Below are 20,774 nucleotides of genomic sequence, written 5' to 3'. Positions count from 1 at the left end.
ACTAATTACACCTACTCTAAGCCCCTAATAAAATAACAAAGACCCCCAAAATAAAAAATGCCCTACCCTATTCTAAATTAAAAAAGTTACAAGCTCTTTTACCTTACCAGCCCTGAACAGGGCCCTTTGCGGGGCATGCCCCAAGAATTTCAGCTCTTTTGCCTGTAAAAGAATAAATACAATACCCCCCCCCCAACATTACAACCCACCACCCACATACCCCTAATCTAACCCAAACCCCCCTTAAATAAACCTAACACTAAGCCCCTGAAGATCTTCCTACCTTGTCTTCACCATCCAGGTTCACCGATCCGTCCTGAAGAGCTCCTCCGATGTCCTGATCCAAGCCCAAGCGGGGGGCTGAAGAGGTCCATGATCCTGTCAAAGTCTTCATCCAAGCGGGGCAGAAGAGGATCTTCCATCCGATTGAAGTCATCATCCAGGTGGCATCTTCTATGGTCTTCCATCCGGAGCGAAGCGGCAGGATCCTGAAGACCTCCAGCGCGGAACATCCATCCGGACCGACGACTGAACGACGAATGACTGTTCCTTTAAGGGACGTCATCCAAGATGGCGTCCCTCGAATTCCGATTGGCTGATAGGATTCTATCAGCCAATCGGAATTAAGGTAGGAATTTTCTGATTGGCTGATAGAATCAGCCAATCAGAATCAAGTTCAATCCGATTGGCTGATCCAATCAGCCAATCAGATTGAGCTCGCATTCTATTGGCTGATCGGAACAGCCAATAGAATGCGAGCTCAATCTGATTGGCTGATTGGATCAGCCAATCGGATTGAACTAGATTCTGATTGGCTGATTCCATCAGCCAATCAGAAAATTCCTACCTTAATTCCGATTGGCTGATAGAATCCTATCAGCCAATCGGAATTCGAGGGACGCCATCTTGGATGACGTCCCTTAAAGGAACAGTCATTCGTCGTTCAGTCGTCGGTCCGGATGGATGTTCCACGCTGGAGGTCTTCAGGATCCTGCCGCTTCGCTCCGGATGGAAGACCATAGAAGATGCCGCCTGGATGATGACTTCAATCGGATGGAAGATCCTCTTCTGCCCCGCTTGGATGAAGACTTTGACAGGATCATGGACCTCTTCAGCCCCCCGCTAGGGCTTGGATCAGGACATCGGAGGAGCTCTTCAGGACGGATCGGTGAACCTGGATGGTGAAGACAAGGTAGGAAGATCTTCAGGGGCTTAGTGTTAGGTTTATTTAAGGGGGGTTTGGGTTAGATTAGGGGTATGTGGGTGGTGGGTTGTAATGTTGGGGGGGGGGTATTGTATTTATTCTTTTACAGGCAAAAGAGCTGAAATTCTTGGGGCATGCCCCGCAAAGGGCCCTGTTCAGGGCTGGTAAGGTAAAAGAGCTTGTAACTTTTTTAATTTAGAATAGGGTAGGGAATTTTTTATTTTGGGGGTCTTTGTTATTTTATTAGGGGGCTTAGAGTAGGTGTAATTAGTTTAAAATTGTTGTAATATTTTTCTTATGTTTGTAAATATTTTTTTATTTTTTGTAACTTAGTTCTTTTTTATTTTTTGTACTTTAGCTAGTTTATTTAATTGTATTTATTTGTAGGAATTGTGTTTAATTAATTTATTGATAGTGTAGTGTTAGGTTAATTGTAGGTAATTGTAGGTAGTTTATTTAATTATTTTATTGATAGGGTAGTGTTAGGTTTAATTATATCTTAGGTTAGGATTTATTTTACAGGTAAATTTGTTATTATTTTAACTAGGTAACTATTAAATAGTTCTTAACTATTTAATAGCTATTGTACCTGGTTAAAATAATTACAAAGTTGCCTGTAAAATAAATATTAATCCTAAAATAGCTATAATATAATTATAATTTATATTGTAGCTATATTAGGATTTATTTTACAGGTAAGTATTTAGCTTTAAATAGGAATCATTTATTTAATAAGAGTTAATTTATTTCGTTAGATGTAAATTATATTTAAGTTAGGGGGGTGTTAGTGTTAGGGTTAGACTTAGCTTTAGGGGTTAATACATTTATTAGAATAGCGGTGAGCTCCGGTCGTCAGATTAGGGGTTAATAATTGAAGTTAGGTGTCGGCGATGTTAGGGAGGGCAGATTAGGGGTTAATACTATTTATGATAGGGTTAGTGAGGCGGATTAGGGGTTAATAACTTTATTATAGTAGCGCTCAGGTCCACTCGGCAGATTAGGGGTTAATAAGTGTAGGCAGGTGTCGGCGACGTTGTGGGGGGCAGATTAGGGGTTAATAAATATAACATAGGGGTCGGCGGTGTTAGGGGCAGCAGATTAGGGGTACATAGGGATAACGTAGGTTGCGGCGGTTTACGGAGCGGCAGATTAGGGTTTAAAAAAAAATGCAGGGGTCAGCGATAGCGGGGGCGGCAGATTAGGGGTTAATAAGTGTAAGGTTAGGGTGTTTAGACTCGGGGTACATGTTAGAGTGTTAGGTGCAGACGTAGGAAGTGTTTCCCCATAGAAAACAATGGGGCTGCGTTAGGAGCTGAACGCTGCTTTTTTGCAGGTGTTAGGTTTTTTTTCAGCTCAAACAGTCCCATTGTTTCCTATGGGAGAATCGTGCACGAGCACGTTTTTGAGGCTGGCCGCGTCCGTAAGCAACTCTGGTATCGAGAGTTGCATTTGCGGTACAAATGCTCTACGCTCCTTTTTTGGAGCCTAACGCAGCATTTGTTTGAACTCTCGATACCAGAGTTAAATTTATGGTGCGGCCAGAAAAAAGCCCGCGGAGCGTTAACAGCCCTTTTACCGCCAAACTCCAAATCTAGGCCAAAGTGTTTTATTCTAAAATATCAACACACACACGTGTATATATAATTTAATGTTCCTGCAAACTTATGTTCCTTACTTTCTCTTCAAATCCCTCCCTTAGCTTCAAAAATAAACTTTAAAATCTTCACATGAACAGACAAGGCTCTCACTGCACCATCCTATGGGGCATATTTAACAATGTGCGAGCGGACATGATACGAAGTAACGTATCATGTCCGCTGCACATCGCTGCCCATCGATAAATGCCGACAGCATACGCTGTCTGCATTTATCATTGCACCAGCAGTTCTTGTGAACTGCTGGTGCAATGCCGCCCCCTGCAGATTCGGGGTGTCAATCAACCCGATCGTATTCGATCGGGTTGATTTCTGTCCGCCGCCTCAGAGCAGGCGGACAAGTTATAGAGCAGTGGTCTTTAGACACATATATATATATATATACATACACATATAGACATATACACATACACACACATATACACATACATACACACACACACACACATATATACATACACACATACACGCACACACATATATATATATATATATATATATATATATATATATATATATATATATATATATATATATATACAGGGAGTGCAGAATTATTAGGCAAATGAGTATTTTGACCACATCATCCTCTTTATGCATGTTGTCTTACTCTAAGCTGTATAGGCTCGAAAGCCTACTACCAATTAAGCATATTAGGTGATGTGCATCTCTGTAATGAGAAGGGGTGTGGTCTAATGACATCAACACCCTATATCAGGTGTGCATAATTATTAGGCAACTTCCTTTCCTTTGGCAAAATGGGTCAAAAGAAGGACTTGACAGGCTCAGAAAAGTCAAAAATAGTGAGATATCTTGCAGAGGCATGCAGCACTCTTAAAATTGCAAATCTTCTGAAGCGCGATCATCGAACAATCAAGCGTTTCATTCAAAATAGTCAACAGGGTCGCAAGAAGCGTGTGGAAAAACCAAGGCGCAAAATAACTGCCCATGAACTGAGAAAAGTCAAGCGTGCAGCTGCCAAGATGCCACTTGCCACCAGTTTGGCCATATTTCAGAGCTGCAACATCACTGGAGTGCCCAAAAGCACAAGGTGTGCAATACTCAGAGACATGGCCAAGGTAAGAAAGGCTGAAAGACGACCACCACTGAACAAGACACACAAGCTGAAACGTCAAGACTGGGCCAAGAAATATCTCAAGACTGATTTTTCTAAGGTTTTATGGACTGATGAAATGAGAGTGAGTCTTGATGGGCCAGATGGATGGGCCCGTGGATGGATTGGTAAAGGGCAGAGAGCTCCAGTCCGACTCAGACGCCAGCAAGGTGGAGGTGGAGTACTGGTTTGGGCTGGTATCATCAAAGATGAGCTTGTGGGGCCTTTTCGGGTTGAGGATGGAGTCAAGCTCAACTCCCAGTCCTACTGCCAGTTTCTGGAAGACACCTTCTTAAAGCAGTGGTACAGGAAGAAGTCTGCATCCTTCAAGAAAAACATGATTTTCATGCAGGACAATGCTCCATCACACGCGTCCAAGTACTCCACAGCGTGGCTGGCAAGAAAGGGTATAAAAGAAGAAAATCTAATGACATGGCCTCCTTGTTCACCTGATCTGAACCCCATTGAGAACCTGTGGTCCATCATCAAATGTGAGATTTACAAGGAGGGAAAACAGTACACCTCTCTGAACAGTGTCTGGGAGGCTGTGGTTGCTGCTGCACGCAATGTTGATGGTGAACAGATCAAAACACTGACAGAATCCATGGATGGCAGGCTTTTGAGTGTCCTTGCAAAGAAAGGTGGCTATATTGGTCACTGATTTGTTTTTGTTTTGTTTTTGAATGTCAGAAATGTATATTTGTGAATGTTGAGATGTTATATTGGTTTCACTGGTAAAAATAAATAATTGAAATGGGTATATATTTGTTTTTTTGTTAAGTTGCCTAATAATTATGCCACAGTAATAGTAACCTGCACACACAGATATCCCCCTAAAATAGCTATAACTAAAAACAAACTAAAAACTACTTCCAAAACTATTCAGCTTTGATATTAATGAGTTTTTTGGGTTCATTGAGAACATGGTTGTTGTTCAATAATAAAATTAATCCTCAAAAATACAACTTGCCTAATAATTCTGCACTCCCTGTATATATATACACACACACATATATATATATATATATATATATATATATATATATATATATATATATATATATACACACACATATACACATACACAGGGCTGGTGTGGTGCCACTTTTTAAAAAGGGAAACAGGGCTGATACAGGAAGTTATACACCAGTAAGGGATAGATTTAGCAAGCCATTTTCTCCACTTTGACTGCAGGTTCGCACAAGAGAACATTGACAGGGGACATTGACAACTCATGCCCAAGCATGATTGGCTGTGCACAGGCAAGGGGCGGGGTTGCAAAGGAGCGCTCATGTGCAATAGTAAATTAGTACAAATCAGCATGAGAAATAGATCAAGACAAACTAATTTAATTAGATTCTGCGAGGAAGTAAGTAAAAATATAGATAAAGGGGAATCAGTTGATGTGATATACCATGGATTTTGCAAAGGCGTTTGATACAGTGCCACATGAGAGATTAATGTACAAAATGAAAGGACTGGGAATAGCTGAAAATGTTAGCTCATGGATAAATAACTGGATAAAAAACAGAGAGAAACAAGTAGTAGTAAATGGATCATACTCAGATTGGACAAAGGTAATAAGTGGAGTCCCCCAGGGATCAGTGCTGGGCCCTGTTTTTTTTTTAAATATTTTTATTAATGACTTGGAGCAAGGATTAAATAGCAACATCTCTATTTTTGCAGATGATACAAAGTTGTGTGAGGTCATTAGGTCAGTGCAGGATGAAATTGCTTTATAACGGGATCTACAAAAATTAGAAAAATGGGCAGGTAAATGGAAATTGAAATTTAATACTGGAAAATAATCAGGAAACCTATTATTTAAATGAGACTAGACTTGGCAAAACAGAGGAGTAAAGGGATTTGGGAGTACTTATACTGTAGATAACAAGCTAAAGATGGGTGCACAATGCAGGGCAGCTATTTTTAAGGCTAATAAGATACTAGGATGTATTAAAAGTGGTATTGATGCAAGGAAGGAAAGCATAATTTTATCACTATATAAATCCCTGTTAAGACCTCACCTTGAGTGCAGTTCTGGGGACCAATCTAAAAAAAAAAGACATTGCAGACTTAGAAAAAGTTAAGAGAAGGGCCACAGAACTAAAGGGGAATCGAAAATTTAAGCTAAGAGGAGAAGTTAGGCACACTGGGTCTGTTTTCTCTAGAAAAAAGGTGCTTGAGAGGTGAAATGATTACTTTATAAAAAATATATTCAAGGCCCATATACAGAGATAGCTCCATTTATTCCAAGAAAATTATTTGTGACAAGAGGTAACAATTTAAGACTGGAGGAAAGGAAAGGCTTCAGCAATGTAATTGTTTTTTTACTGTAAGAGCAATCAAATTATGGAACTCATTACCTAAGGAGGCAGTAAATGCCAATACCTTAGATACATTTAAAAATAGTTTAGATACATTTATGGCTGGAAACAGAATTCAAGGATATGATTTCTTGTGTTAAATGGATCACCTTTTTAATGGGATTAATTTAAGATCAACTGGAGTTTTTTTTGTAAGTATATTAAGAATTGTATAGGTTGAATTTGACGGACTTCCGTCTTTTTTCAACCTCATCTACTAAGTTACATATACACATACACATAAACATATAAGCATACACACAAACACACATACATATACATACATTAGAGGGCCTGGATCCCTTAAACCCACCCAACGCCCTCCTTCTTATGACCACAACAAGATGGCTGTCTGCGTAAAAAATATATATATATATTTTACTATATTTTTTTTTTTTTTTAAATTCACTTTGGTAGAAACATCTTAAAATACTGATCCATCATATGCTTCAGCTATACATGAAGCATGAAGCCACCTAAGATATCAAGAGTGATGACTAATTACTTCATTGAATAATCCCAGGGCTACTAGAAAAGGCAGAAGATGTTGAAAGGTTAGGAGTTACTTTTGTTTCCTTGTAACAACTCTGCATGATAATATATAATTTATAAAAAGCAACAACAAATAAAAACATGCATTACAGGAGAAAAACCTGTGTCTCCTAAAGATCTGTACATAAAGAAGTACATATATATATACATGTCAACAGGGTTCTTAAGGACCATCTAAGTATAATATATGTATACATGCCAAGTTGGAACTTAAAATGTCACAGTCTAAATAATATAACCAGGCATTTAAAAATAAAATCATTTTACATGAAAACATTGTTAAAGCTATGTTGATTAAAAAAAAGCTAAGAGGAAGTATTTTTTTTATCCAGCAGAGGGACATTTGTTTTTCATAAACAAACTTGATGTTAATAAAGCAATTAAAGAACAGTATGAAATTTGTGCCAATGGATTAATTATAAAGTGCTTTACTCCTAGAGCTGTGTTACACCTCATGCATGTGTATTATTCACATTCAGATGAAGCTGAATGTTTAAAGACATAATTCACTATTGCATACACTTTTGTCTCTTTTTTTAGATGATATCTTTTAAAGGAGAGGACTTGAGAGAACTTGAAGTCAGTTTTGGAAAATTGATATTTGAAAGATATGTTTAAGCACTTTTTCCAGACTTAGCCATGGTCAGTAATGTGATTCTTTTAACATAGAGCCAATGAGGTCAAATGAAACATTTGTTATTCAAAAATGTATTTATACAAGAACTGTCTGTATACATTTAGTAAAACCATGAAAAAAAGGTGTTCCTAAAGGCAATAGCTATAGTTTAGAGATATTGAGAACCCCAACATATAACACATAAGGGGGGGGGGGGCACGGATTATTTCCTTAGTAAAAAAGAAATACACATTACAGATATTGAGAACCCAAAAATATATACATCAGTAGCAAACATTTTAAAAATGAACATTCTGGTGATTCCTCATTAGTACAAATCTACGCAATTGATCATGTCCCCTTTACCAAAAGGGGGGGGGGGGGGGGCACGGATTATTTCCTTAGTAAAAAAGAAATACAGTGGATTTTTACTCTAAATACCAGAAACCCTTGGGGTATAAATATAGAGGCGGATGTAAATTTATTAATCTAATATATCTTTCATACACCTATATTTACTTAAAAGTTTATAAGAAACAAAAATAAATTCTCATGTAATGTAACCTCTTCTGTTACTTAAGGACTGAATAGCCCACTCCGGGATGCCAGTGAAATAACACACTTACTCAAACTTTATTACCCCCCTTATTTCCCGAAATAAGGACACGACAAACAGAGCTGGGAGGAAGACCTTCAGGTCGCATTTATTTAAATGGCTAGTGTGCATAGTCACACTAGCAGGTTACTTAGTAACCAACAGCTTATGCAAATATGCCTGGCGTGCATGAGTCCCTAACCATAACTCCTACATTGGGAGGTAGAGGCCCAAATTCATTTCGGAATATGACAGAGTCCCCTGGATGACTCCGCCCCATAAGATGTTAGCCAAGGGGGTTAGGATGATTTTCTGGCCTGCCTACCTGTGAGGAGAAGGCACCCTAGGCTCGGACCTAGTGATGTCGCCTTTTCTCCACCCGACCAATCACTCCACCCCAAAGTTTTAAAATTAGGCCGCTACCTCTCGCCGCTAGAGCAAACTATCACTCCTGCAATTAAGGGGCCCAGCTCTTGACAGCTGAAAGAGCAGAATAAGATGCTGGTGGAGGCCCAAACATTACAAACACGGCTTACCCAAGGCTAGCTCAACTAAACCTACCCCCGCCATGTTAGCTAGAGCCGAAACACAGCCGCTGCTCATGCCGCCCCAATATCGCTTTTCTAGGGAAGGGAGGGTGGGCAACTCCAACTTCTGGAAGAAGCACCAGAGGAAAGAGGCAGAACTCTCCAGAACATCTGCTCTTAAACCCCAAGGTGAGTCACTCCCCTTAAACTGCAACATTGTTGCAACTCCATCTTTCCTTCACATTCCTAGCCCTGCCAGGCTACAGCCCTTAATACATTCCATTCCCACTAGGGGTCACTACACTATCATAAGGACTGAATAGCCTACTCCTGGATGCCAGTGAAATAACACACTTACTCAAACTTTATTACCCCCCCTATTTCCCTAAATAAGGACATGACAAACAGAGCTGGGAGGAAGACCCTCAGGTCGCATTTATTTAAAAGGCGTTTGATACAGTGCCACATGAGAGATTAATGTACAAAATGAAAGGACTGGGAATAGCTGAAAATGTTAGCTCATGGATAAATAACTGGATAAAAAACAGAGAGAAACAAGTAGTAGTAAATGGATCATACTCAGATTGGACAAAGGTAATAAGTGGAGTCCCCCAGGGATCAGTGCTGGGCCCTGTTTTTTTTTAAATATTTTTATTAATGACTTGGAGCAAGGATTAAATAGCAACATCTCTATTTTTGCAGATGATACAAAGTTGTGTGAGGTCATTAGGTCAGTGCAGGATGAAATTGCTTTATAACGGGATCTACAAAAATTAGAAAAATGGGCAGGTAAATGGAAATTGAAATTTAATACTGGAAAATAATCAGGAAACCTATTATTTAAATGAGACTAGACTTGGCAAAACAGAGGAGTAAAGGGATTTGGGAGTACTTATACTGTAGATAACAAGCTAAAGATGGGTGCACAATGCAGGGCAGCTATTTTTAAGGCTAATAAGATACTAGGATGTATTAAAAGTGGTATTGATGCAAGGAAGGAAAGCATAATTTTATCACTATATAAATCCCTGTTAAGACCTCACCTTGAGTGCAGTTCTGGGGACCAATCTAAAAAAAAAAGACATTGCAGACTTAGAAAAAGTTAAGAGAAGGGCCACAGAACTAAAGGGGAATCGAAAATTTAAGCTAAGAGGAGAAGTTAGGCACACTGGGTCTGTTTTCTCTAGAAAAAAGGTGCTTGAGAGGTGAAATGATTACTTTATAAAAAATATATTCAAGGCCCATATACAGAGATAGCTCCATTTATTCCAAGAAAATTATTTGTGACAAGAGGTAACAATTTAAGACTGGAGGAAAGGAAAGGCTTCAGCAATGTAATTGTTTTTTTACTGTAAGAGCAATCAAATTATGGAACTCATTACCTAAGGAGGCAGTAAATGCCAATACCTTAGATACATTTAAAAATAGTTTAGATACATTTATGGCTGGAAACAGAATTCAAGGATATGATTTCTTGTGTTAAATGGATCACCTATTTAATTGGATTAATTTAAGATTAACTGGAGTTTTTTTTGTAAGTATATTAAGAATTGTATAGGTTGAATTTGACGGACTTCCGTCTTTTTTCAACCTCATCTACTAAGTTACATATACACATACACATAAACATATAAGCATACACACAAACACACATACATATACATACATTAGAGGGCCTGGATCCCTTAAACCCACCCAACGCCCTCCTTCTTTTGACCACAACAAGATGGCTGTCTGCGTAAAATATATATATATATATATTTTACTATATTTATTTTTTTTTAAAATTCACTTTGGTAGAAACATCTTAAAATACTGATCCATCATATGCTTCAGCTATACATGAAGCATGAAGCCACCTAAGATATCAAGAGTGATGACTAATTACTTCATTGAATAATCCCAGGGCTACTAGAAAAGGCAGAAGATGTTGAAAGGTTAGGAGTTACTTTTGTTTCCTTGTAACAACTCTGCATGATAATATATAATTTATAAAAAGCAACAACAAATAAAAACATGCATTACAGGAGAAAAACCTGTGTCTCCTAAAGATCTGTACATAAAGAAGTACATATATATATACATGTCAACAGGGTTCTTAAGGACCATCTAAGTATAATATATGTATACATGCCAAGTTGGAACTTAAAATGTCACAGTCTAAATAATATAACCAGGCATTTAAAAATAAAATCATTTTATATGAAAACATTGTTAAAGCTATGTTGATTAAAAAAAAGCTAAGAGGAAGTATTTTTTTTATCCAGCAGAGGGACATTTGTTTTTCATAAACAAACTTGATGTTAATAAAGCAATTAAAGAACAGTATGAAATTTGTGCCAATGGATTAATTATAAAGTGCTTTACTCCTAGAGCTGTGTTACACCTCATGCATGTGTATTATTCACATTCAGATGAAGCTGAATGTTTAAAGACATAATTCACTATTGCATACACTTTTGTCTCTTTTTTTAGATGATATCTTTTAAAGGAGAGGACTTGAGAGAACTTGAAGTCAGTTTTGGAAAATTGATATTTTAAAGATATGTTTAAGCACTTTTTCCAGACTTAGCCATGGTCAGTAATGTGATTCTTTTAACATAGAGCCAATGAGGTCAAATGAAACATTTGTTATTCAAAAATGTATTTATACAAGAACTGTCTGTATACATTTAGTAAAACCATGAAAAAAAGGTGTTCCTAAAGGCAATAGCTATAGTTTAGAGATATTGAGAACCCCAACATATAACACATAAGGGGGGGGGGGCACGGATTATTTCCTTAGTAAAAAAGAAATACACATTACAGATATTGAGAACCCAAAAATATATACATCAGTAGCAAACATTTTAAAAATGAACATTCTGGTGATTCCTCATTAGTACAAATCTACGCAATTGATCATGTCCCCTTTACCAAAAGGGGGGGGGGGCACGGATTATTTCCTTAGTAAAAAAGAAATACAGTGGATTTTTACTCTAAATACCAGAAACCCTTGGGGTATAAATATAGAGGCGGATGTAAATTTATTAATCTAATATATCTTTCATACACCTATATTTACTTAAAAGTTTATAAGAAACAAAAATAAATTCTCATGTAATGCACTAAATATAATTGTATCTCTATATAGATAATCAATATATAAAATGTGGTTTAATGAATATCTAAATAATTAGATGGAATATCTACCATTAACTATAACAATGTACCATTGATAAGAAAAGGTTAATGCTGCAATAAGATTTATGCCTCTGTAAGAAAATAGTTAGATGGGATTTCTTCAATGAAGCATATGCCTTTACATAGATAGGAGGCAGATTAGCTGTTATGCAGTAAACAAGTGCGGTAGTCCCGCATGAAACGCGTCTGCTGCTGCCCTTGTCATCCTTTTTCTTTGATGACTTCACTTCTGTTACTTAAGGACTGAATAGCCCAGTCCGGGATGCCAGTGAAATAACACACTTACTCAAACTTTATTACCCCCCTTATTTCCCGAAATAAGGACACAACAAACAGAGCTGGGAGGAAGACCTTCAGGTTGCATTTATTTAAATGGCTAGTGTGCATAGTCATACTAGCAGGCTACTTAGTAACCAACAGCTTATGCAAATATGCCTGGCGTGCATAAGTCCCTAACCATAACTCCTACATTGGGAGGTAGAGGCCCAAATTTATTTCGGAATATGACAGAGTCCCCTGGAAGACTCCGCCCCATAAGATGTTAGCCAAGGGGGTTAGGATGATTTTCTGGCCTGCCTACCTGCGAGGAGAAGGCACCCTAGGCTCGGACCTAGTGATGTCGCCTTTCCTCCAGCGCAATAGTAAATTAGTACAAATCAGCATGAGAAATAGATCAAGACAAATTAATTTAATTAGATTCTGCGAGGAAGTAAAAATATAGATAAAGGGGAATCAGTTGATGTGATATACCATGGATTTTGCAAAGGTGTTTGATACAGTGCCACATGAGAGATTAATGTACAAAATGAAAGGACTGGGAATAGCTGAAAATGTTAGCTCATGGATAAATAACTGGATAAAAAACAGAGAGCAACAAGTAGTAGTAAATGGATCATACTCAGATTGGACAAAAGGTAATAAGTGGAGTCCCCTAGGGATCAGTGCTGGGCCCTGTTTTTTTAAATATTTTTATTAATGACTTGGAGCAAGGATTAAATAGCAACATCTCTATTTTTGCAGATGATACAAAGTTGTGTGAGGTCATTAGGTCAGTGCAGGATGAAATTGCTTTATAAGGGGATCTACAAAAATTAGAAAAATGGGCAGGTAAATGGAAATTGAAATTTAATACTGGAAAATAATCAGGAAACCTATTATTTAAATGAGACTAGACTTGGCAAAACAGAGGAGTAAAGGGATTTGGGAGTACTTATAGATAACAAGCTAAAGATGGGTGCACAATGCAGGGCAGCTATTTTTAAGGCTAATAAGATACTAGAATGTATTAAAAGTGGTATTGATGCAAGGAAGGAAAGCATAATTTTATCACTATATAAATCCCTGTTAAGACCTCACCTTGAGTGCAGTTCTGGGGACCAATCTAAAAAAAAGACATTGCAGACTTAGAAAAAGTTAAGAGAAGGGCCACAGAACTAAAGGGGAATCGAAAATTTAAGCTAAGAGGAGACGTTAGGCACACTGGCTCTGTTTTCTCTAGAAAAAAGGTGCTTGAGAGGTGAAATGATTACTTTATAAAAAATATATTCAAGGCCCATATACAGAGATAGCTCCATTTATTCAAAGAAAATTATTTATGACAAGAGGTAACAATTTAAGACTGGAGGAAAGGAAAGGCTCCAGCAATGTAATTGTTTTTTTACTGTAAGAGCAATCAAATTGTGGAACTCATTACCTAAGGAGGCAGTAAATGCCAATACCTTAGATACATTTAAAAATAGTTTAGATACATTTATGGCTAGAAACAGAATTCAAGGATATGATTTCTTGTGTTAAATGGATCACCTTTTTAATGGGATTAATTTAAGATCAACTGGAGTTTTTTTTGTAAGTATATTAAGAATTGTATAGGTTGAATTCGACAGACTTACGTCTTTTTTCAACCTCATCTACTAAGTTACATATACACATACACATAAACATATAAGCATACACACAAACACACACATATACATACATTAGAGGGCCTGGATCCCTTAAACCCACCCAACGCCCTCCTCCTTATGACCACAACAAGATGGCTGTCTGCGTAAAAAAAAAATATATATATTTTATAATATTTTTGAAAAAAAAATTAACTTTGGTAGAAACATCTTATAAATACTGATCCATCATATGCTTCAGCTATACATGAAGCATGAAGCCACCTAAGATATCAAGAGTGATGACTAATTACTTCATTGAATAATCCCAGGGCTACTAGAAAAGGCAGAAGATGTTGAAAGGTTAGGAGTTACTTTTGTTTTCTTGTAACAACTCTGCATGATAATATATAATTTATAAAAAGCAACAACAAATAAAAACATGCATTACAGGAGAAAAACCTGTGTCTCCTAAAGATCTGTACATAAAGAAGTACATATATATATACATGTCAACAGGGTTCTTAAGGACCATCTAAGTATAATATATGTATACATGCCAAGATGGAACTTAAAATGTCACAGTCTAAATAATATAACCAGGCATTTAAAAATAAAATAATTTTACATGAAAACATTGTTAAAGCTATGTTGATAAAAAAAAGCTAAGAGGAAGTATTTTTTTTATCCAGCAGAGGGACATTTGTTTTTCATAAAGAAACTTGATTTTAATAAAGCAATTAAAGAACAGTATGAAATTTGTGCCAATGGATTAATTATAAAGTGCTTTACTCCTAGAGCTGTGTTACACCTCATGCATGTGTATTATTCACATTCAGATGAAGCTGAATGTTTAAAGACATAATTCACTATTGCATACACTTTTGTCTCTTTTTTTAGATGATATCTTTTAAAGGAGAGGACTTGAGAGAACTTGAAGTCAGTTTTGGAAAATTGATATTTGAAAGATATGTTTAAGCACTTTTTCCAGACTTAGCCATGGTCAGTAATGTGATTCTTTTAACATAGAGCCAATGAGGTCAAATGAAACATTTGTTATTCAAAAATGTATTTATACAAGAACTGTCTGTATACATTTAGTAAAACCATGAAAAAAAGGTGTTCCTAAAGGCAATAGCTATAGTTTAGAGATATTGAGAACCCCAACATATATACATCAGTAGCAAACATTTTAAAAATGAACAATCTGGTGATTCCTCATTAGTACAAATCTACGCAATTGATCATGACCCCTTTTCCAAAAGGGGGGGGCACAGATTATTTCCTTAGTAAAAAAGAAATACACATTAGAGATATTGAGAACCCCAAAATATATACATCAGTAGCAAACATTTTAAAAATGAACATTCTGGTGATTCCTCATTATTACAAATCTACGCCATTGTTCATATCCCCTTTTCCAAAAGGGGGGGGGGGCACGGATTATTTCCTTAGTAAAAAAGAAATACAGTGGATTTTTACGCTAAATACCAGAAACCCTTGGGGTATAAATATAGAGGCGGATGTAAATTTATTAATCTAATATATCTTTCATACACCTATATTTACTTAAAAGTTTATAAGAAACAAAAATAAATTCTCATGTAATGCACTAAATATAATTGTATCTCTATATAGATAAACAGTATATAAAATGTGGTTTAATGAATATCTAAATAATTAGATGGAATATCTACCATTAACTATAACAATGTACTATTGATAAGAAAAGGTTAATGCTGCAATAAGATTTATGCTTCAGTAAGAAAATAGTTAAATGGGATTTCTTCAATGAAGCATATGCCTTTACATAGATAGGAGGCAGATTAGCTTGTTATGCAGTAAACAAGTGCGGTAGTCCCGCATGAAACGCGTCTGCTGTTGCTGCCCTTGTCATCCTTTTTCTTTGATGACTTCACTTCTGTTACTTAAGGACTGAATAGCCCACTCCGGGATGCCAGTGAAATAACACACTTACTCAAACTTTATTACCCCCCTTATTTCCCGAAATAAGGACACGACAAACAGAGCTGGGAGGAAGACCTTCAGGTCGCATTTATTTAAATGGCTAGTGTGCATAGTCACACTAGCAGGTTACTTAGTAACCAACAGCTTATGCAAATATGCCTGGCGTGCATGAGTCCCTAACCATAACTCCTACATTGGGAGGTAGAGGCCCAAATTCATTTCGGAATATGACAGAGTCCCCTGGATGACTCCGCCCCATAAGATGTTAGCCAAGGGGGTTAGGATGATTTTCTGGCCTGCCTACCTGTGAGGAGAAGGCACCCTAGGCTCGGACCTAGTGATGTCGCCTTTTCTCCACCCGACCAATCACTCCACCCCAAAGTTTTAAAATTAGGCCGCTACCTCTCGCCGCTAGAGCAAACTATCACTCCTGCAATTAAGGGGCCCAGCTCTTGACAGCTGAAAGAGCAGAATAAGATGCTGGTGGAGGCCCAAACATTACAAACACGGCTTACCCAAGGCTAGCTCAACTAAACCTACCCCCGCCATGTTAGCTAGAGCCGAAACACAGCCGCTGCTCATGCCGCCCCAATATCGCTTTTCTAGGGAAGGGAGGGTGGGCAACTCCAACTTCTGGAAGAAGCACCAGAGGAAAGAGGCAGAACTCTCCAGAACATCTGCTCTTAAACCCCAAGGTGAGTCACTCCCCTTAAACTGCAACATTGTTGCAACTCCATCTTTCCTTCACATTCCTAGCCCTGCCAGGCTACAGCCCTTAATACATTCCATTCCCACTAGGGGTCACTACACTATCATAAGGACTGAATAGCCTACTCCTGGATGCCAGTGAAATAACACACTTACTCAAACTTTATTACCCCCCCTATTTCCCTAAATAAGGACATGACAAACAGAGCTGGGAGGAAGACCCTCAGGTCGCATTTATTTAAATGGCTAGTGCACATAGTCACACTAGCAGGTTTTTTTAGTAACCAACAGCATATGCAAATATGCCTGGCGTGCATGAGTCCCTAACCATAACTCCTACATTGGGTGGTACAGGCCCAAATTCATTTCGGAATATGACGGAGTCCCCTGGATGACTCTGTCCCATCAGATGTTAGCCAAGGGGGTTAGGATGATTTTCTGGCCTGCCTACCTGCGAGGAGAAGGCACCCTAGGCTTGGACCTATTGATGTTGCCTTTCCTCCAGCCTGACTAATCACTCCACCCCAAGGCTTCAAAATTAGGCCGCTACCTCTCGCCACCATATCAACAAGAGACTCTTGCTGCCACCCCCCACGCAACTTAAAGTTGGGTGGCTAATGCCTCTCTTAAATTACCCAAGAATAGGTCTAAACCAACCTTGGATAAATGCACACCATCGGGGCGGTACAAAACCTTCTGGTCAGCTGACAAATTAGGATGCCGAACCACAAACCCCTGCAACCCGCAGACAGAATTCCCCACCACTCTATTTACTTTTTTCCGAATTCTATATCCAGAGCCCGCTGAACCTAAATGCCTCCAATGCAGTCTGGCCACCATATTGGACCATCCTACACGAACCCCCGGGCATCAAGTACGTAGCCATGCTATGTCTGCCTGAATGAACCTGATGAGATCCAAAACAGGGGTCTCACCAACATCATTCCCTCCCATGTGCAGCACCACTATCTGGGGCCTACCCCAACGCCTATGCGCATCCTGCAGCAGCGTTGGGAGCTGGCGCCAGCGCATCCCTCTCCAACCCAACCATCTCGGGGATGCCCTGGCCGGTGGGAAACCTAATTGTTGCCTCCCAGATGAAGCGGCAGCCCGAATGGCCGCCCAGTGGACATAAGAATGTCCCACAATCCAGACTCACACAGCCGGTGGAGCAGAACCTGAAACAACAACAGTAAACACTGGCTAACTACACAGGCAACTAAATACCACCAGCTATTGCTACAATGGCCTAACGTACAACTTGTACCTATTTGAGCGCCACCTGCCTAATCGCTTAATGCCTGCTGCAGACTGCCCCTCCACCGCTGCCGAAGTAGCTGCACTGATCCTAAAGGAATGCATCCCTATACTGCTTGGATTAATGACTACCTTACCAGCCACTACTTTCAGCACCTTCTTGAACTGGTAGACCGACAGCGAGGAACCATCCGCATGTATTAAAAGCTGACTCCCACCTACTGGACGTACCCCTAAAAACTCAGACAACACTCGGACTGGGCAGGCCACACTGCCACCCTTCCCAGCCAAAGTCATCCAAGTGCCCTTACCCTCCTGGTCCTTTTTAGACCGGGGGACAAAAAGTAGAACTGCCGACTCATACACTCTGACGTGCTGAAGCAGAACACCTTTCCCTGACACCTTAGCCGCCGGCGCTACCAGTTTGCTCACACGCAGCGCACCAACAAACGCCAGCACAAAAGCCACCCGAAACAAAGAGCACTCATACGGGGATGAACACACCCCTTGCAGCTCAAGCAAAAGCCGCTCTAGTCTCTTGCTCGTTATCGGCTCCCTGACATCTGGCACTTTAATTTCTGTGCGCCCCCAACCCCGCACTATCTGCTTCACCAGAAACGGCCCTGCCGGGTCGCGGCCAGCTGCTAGCTTATAAAAATACGAAAGGGCTGCCAATCACGCCTGTACAGCCCCCTTGCGCATTCCCTAAGCACAGTTAACCATTCCAGCAACATTACCTGTGAGCCATCCCGCACAGAAACCTGTCTGTTCTCGCAGAATTCTTCCCAAGCTCTACAGTAGAACAAGTAGGCAGCCCACATCGCCGGAGCTAAGGCTGAGCCCACAAGCAACAGAATGCTCCCCCAGTTCCGCCAGCTGCCAGAGAAAATTAGGACAGGTCAGACCCACTGCAGCAGCATTTGGAACTAACTTCCTAAACTGATCCCATTTGAAATGCAACAAGGCATCCACTACTACATTATCCACCCCTGGCACGTGACGCGCCGCAAAGTGAATATTGCCACAGAGGCACCTCAACATCAGTTAACGCAGATATCGCACCACTACTGGAGACGCAGCTGGCAAGTTGTTGACAGCATGCACCACGCTCAGATTATCCAACTAATATGTGACCACCCTATCCTGGAGGCGGTGAGCCTACAGCTCAACCGCCACCACAATAGGGAATAGCTCAATCAGGGTCAGATTTCTAGTGAGCCCCCGCTTGCGCCACCCAACTGGCCAAGGCCCTGTGTACTATTTGCCATCAAGGAAGGCACCAAAGCCAAATGCTCCCGCCGTGAAAGTAAACAGCTGTAACTCTTGACTGGTCACTATCTGCCTAGGCCACAGCCGCACCCCATTGAAATCTGTCAGAAACCTATCCCAGACCTGCAAATCCTCAACAATATCTCTGGGGACCCGCACTCTGCCAGCTCTACCCAAACAACCCTCCATCCGCCTGTTGAATACCCTGCCCATAGGTATAACCCTGCAGGCAAAATTCAACATTCCAAGCAATGATTGCAGCTCTTTCTTCAGCCACCCCAACCACTTCCAGGAGCTTATGGACCTTTTCACTCGGCAGGCGGCAAAACTTAGCCTCCATGTCGATTTCTATGCCGAGGTACGTCAGGCGTTTGCAAGGCCCCTGTGTCTTGTCCTCGGCAAGCGGCACCCCAAATTTAGCCATCAGAAAACACATGGTTTCCAGTAGCCTGGCACAACTTCCTGATCCTGGTGCGCCCACCAGGAGGAAGTCATCCAGATAATGTGCCACCACATTATCCCCTGCCACCGAAACCACCGCCCAGTGCAAAAATGAACTGAACATCTCAAATAATGCACATGACAGGGAACACCCCATGAGTAAGCACCTATCTACATAATACTCCCCCTGCAATTTGCACCCCATTAACCTAAAGGAAGCTGGATGCAACGGCAACAACCGAAATGCTGACTCAATGTCGAGTTTCGCCAAATCAGCACCCCTCCCAGACCGCAGCACCACCGTCAGTGCCTGGTCAAAGGACTGGTAATGCACCGAGGCCAGCTCAGGGTGAATGGCATCATTGACCGACGCGCCAACTGGATAGGACAGGTGCTGGATCAGCCAAAACTTCCCCGGCTCTTTCTTAGGTACTACCCCCAGCAGGGACACCACCAAATCCACTATCTGCAACTCTGCAAAGGGGCCCAACATTCTCCCTAGCCACACCTCCTTCAGTAGCTTCTCCCGCACCACGTCAGGATACTCCTTAACCGACTTCAAATTGCGGTGAGTCACTGACCCCCTCCCACAACCCCGTCAGCAGCACACCTGCTACCTGATGGTCTGGGTACAAATGTAGAACCCTTAGCACCAGCTGCTCCCTTAGACTGACCTCTGTCAGGCCAAAGTCCTTTTTGACCCCCCCCACCCGCGTGCAGAACTTTCAGATTGACGAAAGGAAAATGCTGTGCCCCTCTCATATTGCCTTTCCTGGAACTTCCAGCACTCGCAACCCCGGCACCATACCTTAGCAAAGGATCTCTGTGCACCTGCAGGAAAACCATGGGGGAGAGCGACCGCTCAGCCCCCAGTCTGGCCCACAGGTGCATGTCGGTCGTGCCGAAATTCAGAAGAGGGTTCCCCACCATCTTCCTGCGGTACTTGTCGTCATAATCACGCCACGCCCATTCTTTGTACCTCTGACAGATCCAGTCAATAGTATCCATATACTTAATGACTGTCTGCATCTGATCAGGGTGCTTCTCCAAATAGCAAGCACCCAGGACTCTGAAACAGTGATGCCATTCCAAGTACATGACTGGGTGCTTAAACTTCTTTGGGCCAGTCCCGATCTTACTCCTCTCTTTCTGCCTCTGTGCCTCCACAGACCGCTCAAATATGTTAACGTTTTTGCCCGCCTGTATCCTTTGCACAATCCTTGACTTCAAGTGCCCGTATAGACAGTGCACTTGACATGGGGAAGCATCCACGAGCAGCACCTCCTTGTGCCCTACCCTCCCTAGAGGGGGCCCCACTGGTACCACTAAAACACTAAGGGGGTCCGCCTGCCTAGCCCCCCCTTTTTGCCCTAATGCCTGCACCCCTTGATTCGACATTAACCTGTTTAACAGCTTGAACATCCTACACTTATCTTTGC

The sequence above is a fragment of the Bombina bombina genome, chromosome 9 (genome assembly GCF_027579735.1).
Source record: "Bombina bombina isolate aBomBom1 chromosome 9, aBomBom1.pri, whole genome shotgun sequence".
NCBI classification, from domain to species: domain Eukaryota; kingdom Metazoa; phylum Chordata; class Amphibia; order Anura; family Bombinatoridae; genus Bombina; species Bombina bombina.
This window is presented reverse-complemented; position numbering follows the sequence as displayed.